Here is a 12,908-nt window from a genome sequence, read left to right as displayed (position 1 = left end):
ATATTAGTCTTCATATTAATACTTCAGCAGTATTTCAATCTTTTATTCGCTCAATTTCCGTAGCAAGTCACTATGCAAAATAGGGTTTCATCCCCAGGGGTGAAAGGCCATTCAACCTTCAAACACGTGTCGACAGTTGCTCTCATAACCACTGGAGGGCAGTAAAGAGCTACCTAAGATCGTGACATCCTGCCGCTGACGTAACCTCAGTGAGTCCGCTTGCAAAGTTGAAGTCATTACCATTTCTGTTCATGAGTCATATAAATCGAATAATACTCCAGTAGCAGCCATAGTTTGACGATAGGTCATTTTGTCTGTAGGTTGAAAACAATCAGCAACAATGTAGGTCAATTTCACCAAAAATTGCAGTCAACGATGTTTCTATTTCTATAGTGAGCAAACTTAAAAGAAAAACATTAAGAGGAACATTTGTTTTTGTTTGTTTCTCAGGGGTCTTTCAAACTGGCCACATACACCTATTAACTTCTGAAACTATACTTGGAGGAACCTGAATCAGCATTTGGTGGATTGAAGAATCTATACGTCGGCTTTAATGCCAAGGAGCCCGGCCAGTTGGCATGGTAACTGCAGAACACGCACGCAACAGTGAAAGCACATTCTGCCACATACACTGTTACGTTGATCAGAGATTGAGTCACAATGTCTATTGCCATGTAATGTAGTTATCCCCCCCCCCCCCCCTAACTAATCTTATATCCTCATGCAAACGTCTTCTTTTGATGTTCATGAGTACTTCAGTGAACCACATATAACTTCACACTGTTTGACTTCTGATTTGGTTGTATTTGGAAACTACTTTCCCCTTGGGAAATAATGGCATAGTTTGGTGATACAAGCGTAAAAAAAAATAGTGAAACATCATTCAAAGTAAAAAGTAAAGACAATAAAACGCTTAACTACAAAGACAAATAACAAGGGTGTGATTTGAAAGTGATTTGTGTCACTGTCGCTCCATCTCATCGTCTTATAATAAGAAATGATGACTCATGAGAGGAAAACTAACAAGCACAGGTAAAGCATGTGAACTCCATACAGAAATCCCCAAGCAGAGATTCAAACCCAGGACCTTGCTTTGAGGAAAGCGCGCTAATCAATGCACTGATGCAATTAACTTACCGAATCTGTCATGAGAATACCAATAGACCAAGTACGCATGTTACATTCAAACATACCACCAGTTTCGATGTATCTTGTGCTTCACTTTGCACTTAGCTTAGTCATTATCAATTGACTGGCATGAAAAGGAGCCCTGCATTCAAATAAATGCATCAAGTGCTTATAGCTGAGATATCAGCTAGATGTCAGTCATCTGTCACCAGTGAGGGGAGCTCCAGAGCAGTATACTAAACTCAGTAGGATAATCTGGTGTTCCTGAGCTGCTAATACAGTAAAACCTCCTCACCCCATGCCGTAGAGAGAGAGAATTATTACCGATCCCTGTGTTTGCAGTAAAAAAAAAAATATATATATATATATATATATATGTATACACACACACATATCTATACATTTTCTTAAAGCTACTCTATGTAGGATTTCCCCAAAAAATATTTTAACAATAGCTTTTTTATTTTACCATTTATGACTGAAACATATTCTAATTAGTAGATCAACATCTTCGCTGTTCACAATGGGTACTCCTAAAAGCCTGTGGCCAATATTATTTAGGAAGCGTCCGGTCCGAATCCTTCGAATTTCCCGCCCTCTGTCTGCGGGATGTGACGTCATGCGCGTCCTCGTCAGTTGTTTCCTGTAGTCGCGAAGACGGAACTAGTACAGATTTTCGCTGCCCCAGACACCCGCTGTTACTCCGCGGAAGGCTGCTTAAAAAAAATGAAAACAATGTCAAGTGCCACGAAAAAAAAAATAATCTAAACTTGATAGTGACCGATGCCAGGCAAGAACGTGAGTGAACATTGGTTTGACATTTCAGCGGTGGAGAGAGTTGAGATCGGACTTGGATTAGAAAAGTGATTCACAGCTGGCTTTCTTTCTACTCCAAAAGGTAAGAAGCGAGTATCTTGACATTTAGAAGAAAATGTGTTGTTTTCAAATAGCAGTAACCTCAAGATCGATCACTTCTCGGTCGTAACTTTTGGGGTGAAAGTGAGGTGGACGGCAACATTTAGCGTGAAAGGGGCGGCAAAGTTGAATGTGATAGAACAGAATGACTTTATGAAGAACAGACGTTCCATTCCGCGGCATTTCAATCAGGCTAAATGTTGCCTTATTTTCCTCCGTGAAAACAGCCTATTGTAGCTACATTATGCTAACGGAATGTGAACGGTACTACTGAATGGCGATAACATTCACGGCCTCATCACACTAAGTAGTGAATGGGTCTATATGTTTTTCACAATCGTCAATTTCCATAAATGACTGCCCACCTTTCGGCTAACGCACAATGACGCTAGCCTGGGGGCGACATACACTAATAATGACTAGAATCAGGTTGACGTCCGTCGAGCGGGGTGACTACAATATGTAACTGCATATTAACATCGGAATGAGGTCCAATTAATTGACGTAATTTGCACATCGTTTTGGAGTACAGCACAGGACTGGACTTCGACCGACTAAAGCAATATGATCTGCACGTCCCGTGGACATCAATTGTTTAGTGGGGATCGAGAGTCTCATTCCGTGAAGTGGCCAGCTTTGTATAACATTATAAAACTTCTTACCTCTGAAAACAGTTTCATTGGATATGAAGAGCCCAGTCTTCAGTATTGAGGTCATGCACGTACGAGTGCGCGCAGCGTGTAAGAGCGTGTAGTTTGTTTTCGGCCACAGGTGGCAGTAGAGATTTGACATTTTAAATCTTACATATAGCTGCTTTAACCGCTTATTCCTCACAAGGGTCGCAGGTGCTGGAGCCTATTTAAACATCATAAATCATGCTATTTTTACCAAGTACGGTCTCAAATGTTCTCCAATCTCGATACTGTAAATGTATAAGATCGTATGCCGAGAAACATTTCTTGGGAGGAGTAATATGGCGGCCTCGCAACTTGCCTTGGCCTCTCGGCTATCTTGTAGTATAGACCCCTTCAAAGTTTCTAAACAATGTGACGCAATTTAAAGGGCGGGGCTTAGCTGGAGGCAAAAACACCTCAGTGGCGTGTGGTTCTAACACCGGTTAGCATATTTTCACAGAAAGTTCATGTCAGAAAGGACGCGGAAAACGACCATTTGAGTTAATATTTGAGTAAACTAATAAAAATAGAATAGAATAAACAGACAACCAGCGTTGTTTACTTCTAGCTGCACTTCATTGCCTCAAGCGGTTGTTTTTTCCTCCAGTAAACACCGTGACGTCATCGTGACGTAGGCCATGAAGGGGTCCATATACAGATTAGTGGGCGGAGGACACTCCCCTGTCATTGAAGCAGTGTACGCTCAGTAAATATTTCCGAACACACCCACGATTAGGGAACGGGGACCCTGGAAAGGTGTCCAAGATTCACTGTGCTTGTTCTCGGAAATAGTACAATGCATTTCCCCCAAAAATGTGACTTCGAAGCAAAAACTATATTTTCATGATGCATTTTTTTGACTGCCCCTTTGTCACGCCGCCACCGGCGTGACGGCCCATGCTTTTATTTTGTTATCCATGTTTCCTGTCATGCTTTGAAAATCCTAACTCTCCTCTCACCCCAGGTCACTTACCCTTCCTGCCGATCCATAATTACCGGTCCCCGCCCATGATTACAAACACCTGCCACCAATCAAGACTCTCAATAAAAGCCAGCTGCATTCTACCCTCAGTGCTGGTGTCACAGTCAGTGCATGGAAGCGTCCCACAGTCCTCAAGACCTCGTTCACGGTGCCTTGTATTTTTGCCTTGTTTTTGTGCCTTTTCCTCCCCAGTGGAGCGCCTTTAGTTACCCCTTTTGCCTTGTGCCCTTTTTCCTCCCTAGCGGAGCGCCTTCTGTTGTCCCCAGTACCTTTTGCCTGTTTTTTCCTCCCTAGTGGAGCGCTTTTTGTTCTCCACTTTTTTGATTCCCCGTTCTCCTCTCAGTTTGAGAGGAGACAGCTGTTGGCCGGTAATAAACCTGTTGCCTTGGTGGCCCACCTTACTCCTGCGTCTGAGTCCTACCTTACCTTGCCTTGTCACCCTTATAGTTTGTAAAATACGGTACTATACATGCCAGTCTTCCAAAAATCAGAAGTGAGTTAATCAACCCCCAATTTGAGTGGATATACCAGATAAAATACTGTACAGTACAGGAATTAGCCCACATATCACTCGTACTGTCTGACTATTTGGTAAAATCCCCTGATGAGTTATTTCTACATGACTTTTGACACCACTCATCTGTCACTGGCTCTAGATAGTCAAGCACCATTCCACCATCACCACACAAGAACATTGCACATAATTCCCAGAGTTGCCCATAAACAAAAACTCCAGCTATCTGGCTTTTCTTGCGGAACCATCATCCAGATTCAGTTCAGGGAGCCCTCCCTAAATACCTTCCCTGAATTCAAGAGTAGTGGCAAAACTTTTTTTGTTTTTTTTTTAAAGAAAGAATCAAAGAAAGAAGCGGCAGAAGAAAATAACAGAAGTAGGTAGGCTAACTAGCATATCTGACAGCTTTTAATGCTCAAATTTGTCCTGACTATGTGTGCACCCCACTTCCGATCACATATGCATGGTCCACAGTTTCAAGGGTTGAATTAGAAGGGAAATAAATGCATGAGGCAAGAAATTAGCCGTGCACTCTGTCTTTATATCTTGCGTATGCCTTATGTGTGTACAATAGAGACTGTCAAATAACAAACATTAAAAGGATGACGGCCAAACAAAAACCCCAGACCAACAAATGTTATGTGCACCCCTTTAATGGGGCGACAGACGTGTGAACAGGTATGGATGCAGATGGCTGCAGAAAGGAAGATGGCGAGAAAAGGAGAAGACAATGAGACAGACAAAGCTGTACACAGCTATTCAAACTTTGCTGTTCTGTCTGAGCCTTATTGGAAAAACGTCCACGGTGAGTGCAGCACTGAAATTAGATATTGATCCCTCTATCTCATTCGCCACCCACACTCACTCGTTTTGAGACCCCACCGCCTCCCCCACTTGTGGAGATTCCCTCTATTTCATTTAGTCCTTCTTACTTGTCACTCTAGGGAAATCTTCTCTATTGGGACTCGTTTCCTTCATGCACCCTTGTTTCCAGCTCCTATTTGCTGCAAGGACAAGAGAAGAGCATCCAGGAACTACTCTGGTGTAAAAATCAATTCTGCGACTGATTTTTGCGTGAAAAAAAAGTTCAGTAAAGAATATCTAGTAACATATTGTTGTATTGCACATAGCTAAAATTCAAAGGTCTGGATTCTTCCGATCCCATTCACGATTGCGTTGGGATTTCACTATTCGCTTTAAGCCAACTACTGTAGGGTCTGACAACCGTAAAGAAGATAAGTGGTCTGGACTCTAGAACAGGGGCGGGCAACTGTCATCCTCAAGGGCCACTATCCTGCATGTTTTCCCTTCTTCAGATTCCAATGATCATCATGACTATCCAGATCATGTGAATCAGGTGTGTTGGAGGAGAGAAGCATTTAAAACATGCAGGATCATGGCCCTCGAGGACCGAAGTTGTCGATCCCTGCTCTAGAACATTGATTCTCAACATTTGTTTTACTATTGTTGTCAAGTCATGACCACAGTTACTGTCATGAGCTGCTTTTGTTGTTTCAAGTTACATTTAGTTTTGTTTCATGTTATGCCATCTTTCCATGTGTGAATTGTTCATGCCTTGCTCATTAAGTTACCCCCCCAGTCCCACCACCACCACTCCTCATCTGTCCCGGTCCCTTGACAACTCCAAACTAGCGTTGTTAGGCGATTAAAATTTTTAATCTAATTATTTACAGGATTTTAAATTAACTCATTAGCTCCCAAAAACGTATAAATACGTCATATTTTAAATGTTTTAAGTGTCACAAAGACGTACTTATACGTTTTTTATGCCAGAGCATAGAGAAGGCTTTGATGCAGTCTCTCTACTGCAGAAAATGGTTGAGTGGCAGCAGAGTATAAGAGATCAACCACGCCATGTTAAAACAAGCTGATTTCCCCACAGTTCCAGGCAGAATTGTGAAAAACGATGAAACTTAGCTATGTTCTATTGCTAATTGTTGCACAGCAGAAACAGAAAGGAATATACTTTTTTTCCCTGATAAAAGAAGAGACTCTAATCTCTCTTTTGGTATGTTCCATATTTTTATAGCAATAGAACATAATATTTCGCGGGCCTTGAAAAATCAGTCAAAATCCAGGAAAACACTTAAGTGAAAATGGTTGGGAGTGAATGAGTTAATTAATCTATTTTAATTTAATATTTGCTAAAGGTCCCCAAATAAAAAAATTAAATTCAAGGGCATTACAACAGTCTTTGTTCTTTTTATAAATGAACATTCATTTTACCACTAGCACTACCAGAATTAACAACTAGATCTCCCAGAACCGTCATTTTGAGCCTAATATTTTTATTACCCACTATTTTGAGTAGCTAATAAAACCCCTCTCTTGCTTTACTGAGGCAGATGTTTTTTGTTTGTTTGTTTGTTTGTTTTTACTATAGCCTAAGCTTTTACTATACCTTGAACAGCCGGGGGTGGGCTGGTCTTGTTCGGATTTGCTGTCTGGAACTCCTGAGTGATCCAGCGAACACTCATCGTGATTAGTCATTTTCGTCTCAGAATGCGTAGCCTACAGTCTCCTTTGTTCTGGTGGAGAGGGGGGATATTCAGGCAGATCCCAGGGTCCAATATTGCCCTTTGAGCCACCTGGGACCTGCATAGCCTTAATGCCCTGACCGAGACCTTTTCAACGGTATATGTCTCGTCGATTCACGACGTTCCATTCCGGAGATTGAGGGCCGACAAACCCGAAATTTTTACCCGGGATAGGGACCATCGTAAGTTTTTGAAAATCATCGGTCTCCTGGAGGTCTTTGGGCGGCCGTATCTCCCGAACCGTACGTTTTACCAGAGACATAAGGGCATCCCCGGACTCGCCTCGACTACAGCTTTCCAACAATGTTGGTAAGATCGTTCCACAACATTGTGTTCCTGAGATAGAGGGCTGACAATCCCACAGGTTTTACCCTAGATAGGAACCATCGTAGGCTGTAAGTTTTTGAAAATCATCGGTCTCCTGGAGGTCTTTGGGTGGCCGTATCTCCCTACCGGGGACATAAGAGCATCCCTGGACTCGTCTCGACGACAGCTTTCCAATGTTCCGGAGATAGAGGCCCGAGAGTTTCAATATTTCATGCTCGGGAATGCACCAGCGTATTTATTCGCTATGGTGATCTAGTTTGTAGCCTTCGTGCTGAATGGCAGTTGCGGCAGCGGCAGCAACTACCGAATTCCAGCGCCGCAACCCCGCGGGTCCTGGCGACATGAAAGATGCACATTGAAATAGGGGTGCACCGATCGATCGGCCGGCCGATTTATCGGCCCCGATTTCCTTCATTTTAGAAGGTCGGTGATCGGCCGATCCCTTAAAAATAAACCGGTCTTTTCCACCAATCTCATCTTCTTCTTCAGAACTCTGAAAAAGTCAGCCACTGTCCTCTTCTGCTGAGATGACTAATAGGATTTTCATTTTTATTTGAGAGGACTACTTTATGTGAAGTTAAAACAACCCATTTGTATTATTTTGTCGATATTGTTCATTGTTTTCCAGTAAAAGAAGATTGGAGCACTGAAGGTATATGCTGCTTGTAATGAAAAAAAAATCGGTATTGGCAAAAATTGGGATCGGCAGGTCAAACTTTTTAAAAGATCGGGGATCGGCTGGAAAATTGTGATCGTGCACCCCTACATTGAAACGAATAGAACCGTCAAAATGACAGCCCTGGGAGTCGGTGCGTGCAATGACCTTTGAAGGAACAGGTGCTCAAATTCGAAAAAAGGGGCACGTTTAACCGATGGAATTCGAGCATCGTCGACCCACTCTGGGTTCGAACTGCGGCATCACCTTGGAAGCGGAAGCACACAATGGTTTCTGAAGGCTTCACTGTTTGTTGGCCTCAACGAGTCCAAAAGGAAGCAATGCAAAATGGGTGCCATTAGAAAAGAATGGCGTGTTTAGAGTAGTGAGGGCACGTAGAACTTGTTAAAAATAATATTTTGGGGTTGACTTCCTGCCTAATACCTGTTGTTTTTTTTTGTTTTTTAAGTTATAGAACACAATATGTTGTCATACTTTGGATTATTGTATATAATGTTTTCAATTCAGGTTTTATACATAAAACTACAACATCTAGTTTTCTTCATGGCCTAGTAAAAATATCCAACATTCATACATTACTGCAATGCAACATAATTGGAAAGGTTACAAGATATGAAAAGGGAAAAAAATTTATTACTTAAAATTCCACCTTCTGCCGTGTTCACCATTGCAACATGATGTTCATATCAGCCTCAACAAACAGCAGCTTGTAATTGTTTGATTAGGCAGGATTTTGCATACATGTCGAACAATCTGTGCAAGCTTGACAAGAAGAAAACACAAACTAGGCTTATCACCCTCTCATTTCCTTTTTTTTTTTTCCTCTCCCCCTGCTCACCTTCACTCATCACCTCATCTATTTCTCCCTCTCTGTTGCCAGGCAACAGACAGGAAGGGCATCTCTTGCAGGCAAGAAAACCACAGGAAGGGCTTGCAAAAAGACGTTCCATGAAAGATCCTTGGTCCTTCTGAAGTTGCAGAGACCATTTTATTTTATTTTATTTTATTTGTCATCCCCACTACAACTTCATTAACTTTAAAATGCATTAAAATCCAAAATTCCTCAAGAGACCGTTCTGCTAGTTCTGCAAATATGTTCTTTATTTATTGTGGTGACTACTCAAAAAGACTGTACCTTTTTGTTATCGTAGTTGTGCTTTGTAATTTGCTAATATGATTTATTATTACCATACTGACCGCCCTCTACTGGGACACGACAATTAAGATTAGTGAAGTGCTTAATATTTGGCTGGATATGTGTGCACCGTACTGGGACCAAGGTGCGACATCGGGACGTAAGGAAAAGACAGGATCTTTCTTCACGGAGATGTCAAGGGGCTGGAAGCAGGTTCTAAATGACCAGCTCGAGTCGGAGTTTACTCATCTGAAGGTAGCATAACACTCAGCAAATCAATCGTGAATTTAACTGACAGTGGCTAGAAAACGATTTCTGTGGGGTTGATCTCATGTCTCTCCACTAGTTTGGCTGCACGTCCACTAGCTAGCTTACTGTGCTTAGCTTCTATCTGTTCCCTCGGTTTCAAGTTATTGTCAAAACAAATTTTTTATACAATGTTTAGTGTTGTAACAACATCAAAAATCGATTTAATACTAATTTAACCTGCTTAAAATATGTATCGATATAAAAAAAATATGAGTTTGCAACTCTGTTTTAAACAGTTATGCTTTGTGCAGTTTTTCATCGTTTCAAGTAGGACACTTTTTGGGGACGGACAGTGTTGCCAGGTGTATGATAATTATCGTATTTGTACGATAATTTTAACCTCTGTACGATCAATAATCCCAATAGTCCCACCCTAAATAGAGTCAGATTTACTCTAAATAGAGTCAAATTTACTCTCCAGGATTTACCGCATACTAATCAGTAAACTTGTACACATACACTAAGATTTGTATGAAAATGTATTTATTCATCTGAAACTTCAAGCTTATAACTGTGAGTCACTATATTTAATAAACAGGTTGCAATCCATTTTATGTTTGAACAGTATTAAAATAAAATATTAACGCTTAATGTTCCATTAATGTAACATTCTTCCATGCTTTAAGTGTGAACCCTAAACCTAAGACTTTCTTTTGAATATTTCCATCAAAAATTGATGTACAGTTGCGCTGTCTATGCAAGTATATCCCCAAAGTGTTGCTGAGCTAAATATGTGCTGTCAGAATAGCAATTATACATTAGATTCGGAATTTTGTACTTAAGCTTGTTACTTCAACTGCAAGAACTGATACATGAATACCTGATACCTGAATTGTAAACATTGGTGCAGTATAACGTATCGGTGCTGATTTTCTACAGAATTATGTACCACCCTAAATGACCTCTTGACTTTGATTCTTAAGTTTCAAACTAATTATGTTGTGATCACACAAACTCAGTCACTTTTGGTTGGCTCCCAAAGGATATTTTGTTTAGTGTTATTTGTTTTTCAATTAAATAATGGAGGTAAGCTGTGATTTGAAAATATGTCATCATGAAAGCATTTTCTCATGATGACAAATAAATAGCAAAGGAAAATTCAATCTGTTAATCTATGTGCAAATAACGTGTACTTTGTGTTTCACTCTGATGTATAAACAAGCGATTTACTCAGTTTCGTATTTGCGTGCTGCTATTAAAGAGAATGTTCACATTTGGGTTATCTTGAGTCAGTAATGTAGCTTCTCTCCGTGCATGTAAATTCCACCCTTATCTCGCTGCAGCTCGTTTTCTGTTTGCTCCACTCGGCTCCTTTGATTCTTTTTCTTCCTCGTGGCAAAGCACAGCGGCAGTTGTTCCTTCTCCTCTGTGTCACCTCCACCCTTCCCTTCCCTTCCCTCCCTCCATCTCATGCTGCTTCCATCCTCCCTCCCCTTTGCTGTGTGTTTGCAGATGAAACGGGCAGCCTGCCAGTTTTTCATATTTCTTGGCAGTAAAGTGGCTAGTTAACTTCCTAGGGATGGGGAGTGGGAGGGGCGGGGGCTCGCAAAAGGTTACATTTGCACAATGTGTGTGCGTGTATGTGTGGAAAAAAGGCACACAAAAAAAGGGAGGGAGGGAGTGTAAGCAGAAAGAGAGGGAAAGCTGGGCTGGATCAGCTAAACGACTTCACTGTTCTGGGTTGATGGGAAAAAAAAAAAAAAAAAAAAAGCGTCCTGGGGGAATATTCAGTATGCAAGAGTATCGAGTTGCATGCCATTACGATGATGTCTGTCCCTCTCCGTTTCTCTTTTTGTCTGCCTACTCTGGAATGTCCCCCTCCCCTTTAAAACACACACGCATGCACACGCACACACGCAACCTCACCTACCCTCCCTTTCTCTTTGCTTCCCTGTGTAAAAGTCCTCTGACAAGCAATAGTTTCAGGATGGGGGAGCTTTGGCAGGTTGGTGGGTTCATATGTGTGCGTGCGTGTTTGCGTGTGCATGTGAGTGATGGGGCATGACGACCATCACATGCATTGACCTGCCAAGCTATTAAATGTGTACATGAACAGATACACCGAATCAGATGGAGGTAATCTTTTACTGCATCCATCCACAAACTTAATATGTCCAGAAAAAATACGAACTGGAGTGGAAAAGACTTGAGTAGTGATGCTAGAATGTTTTAGACGAATGTTGTCAAAGAAGAACATCGAGACTATTACTCTATATCCAGTCCAATTCCAGACATAACATAGGTATGAAACAAGAATAGTCACCAAGTTGACAACATTGCAACTTTTGGTATATTTTGCTGGATGAGCTGAGGTAGAAGAGGGCTTTTGCGCCACTGCGCGGCGTTGCGGGAGGGAACACAGCTGACTCAGAGCCGATTGAAGCGGCTCTCCTCATTTCATTTAAAATCAGTGTGGTCGAAGTGCACGCAGGTATTGACATAGCAGAAGCAAAGACTCGCTGGGGTCCATGCACGAGTGTGTTCATACAGGTAAACTGCAAGATCTCGGTTGAACTTCTGATGTGGGCAATTAGAGACAAGTCAAAGTTAGAGACCGTCCACAAATGTCATATACCAGGGCAACGTCTGTGGGACTCGATTTATCATTTATATACACCATCCTGGAATAAACAATTTGTAGATGGTCCCTAAACTGGACAGTAAACATCCAGCAAAATTTTACTTGCTCCGGCAGCTACATTTTATTCTATAACTTGAAATAAAATGTGATATGTGACAATACAGTAGAATGTGAAGGTGACAGTATCAAAATATACACTGCAAATGTAAACTCACAATACTAAATAATGTGTCACTCTCTAGGTGTGTGCCTTTACTTCTCCCCTTTTCTCGTTGTTCTCTGTTTACATTTGCAAGTTTAAGTATCCTAATTTATTCCATTGTCATTTTAATCTGTATCCTGGAATGATTTTTGTGCTGACTTCTTCAGGTATTTTGTCAGGGATATGGGCAGGAAGGGCAGGAAGAACTTCACATGTTTCATAAAGAGTAAAAAAATAAATAAAATAAAATGTTTGCTTTGTTCTTGTTTACTGCAAAACTGATGTTTATGTACAGCACTTTGTATACAGCAACGCCTGTTCTTAAAGCGCTTTATAAATAAAGTTGAGTTGAGATGAGTTGAGTTGAGTATCATGTTCTTGATGCCACAGTGCTTAAAAAAGCGTATAGTTTAGGCGAAAATTGTGAAAAAAAAACAAAAGCGTGTGTTTCTGAAGGTTTAAATAGCTCCAGTGACCTATACATTTCACAAAGAGCTTCACAAATTTGGCTTAAATGAAAGCTTAGAATGTGCCCTTTAAAACGATACCAAACAAAACATTATCAATCACTGATAAGTTTCTTGAACATTGCCATCTTTTTAAATCATGACACCTGTTTCTAATGAAGTAGTTCACCTGCGTAACGTTCAAAACATTTTTTTTTTAGTTGTTTGTTCAGCCTGACTCTGCTTTTTTGGAAACATTCTGCACTAGGACTTGGAACCTGTGGGTACCTCACGATACGATAAGGCATGCGATACAAGGCTCACGATACCGATTATCTCACGATATGACGATACTGCGATTATCGATATATTGCTCAGGTAATAAATAAAGAAACCTAATCATAAAATAATATTAATAATATCAATAATTAAAAATAAATAAAAAATATAAATACATAATA

The 12,908-nt window shown here is 40.9% G+C and overlaps 1 long non-coding RNA gene across 1 annotated transcript; it reads left to right on the top strand.

Annotated features, from left to right (window-relative positions):
- The first annotated feature begins 229 nt into the window (after positions 1–229).
- Positions 230–3,940, top strand: LOC144002370 (uncharacterized). The gene is made up of 3 exons (XR_013278714.1): positions 230–342; positions 451–581; positions 3,682–3,940. It is a non-coding gene; the product is annotated as an uncharacterized LOC144002370 (long non-coding RNA).
- The last annotated feature ends 8,968 nt before the right edge of the window (positions 3,941–12,908 follow it).

The sequence above is a fragment of the Festucalex cinctus genome, chromosome 15 (assembly GCF_051991245.1).
Source record: "Festucalex cinctus isolate MCC-2025b chromosome 15, RoL_Fcin_1.0, whole genome shotgun sequence".
NCBI classification, from domain to species: Eukaryota; Metazoa; Chordata; class Actinopteri; order Syngnathiformes; family Syngnathidae; genus Festucalex; species Festucalex cinctus.
This window is presented reverse-complemented; position numbering and strand designations above follow the sequence as displayed.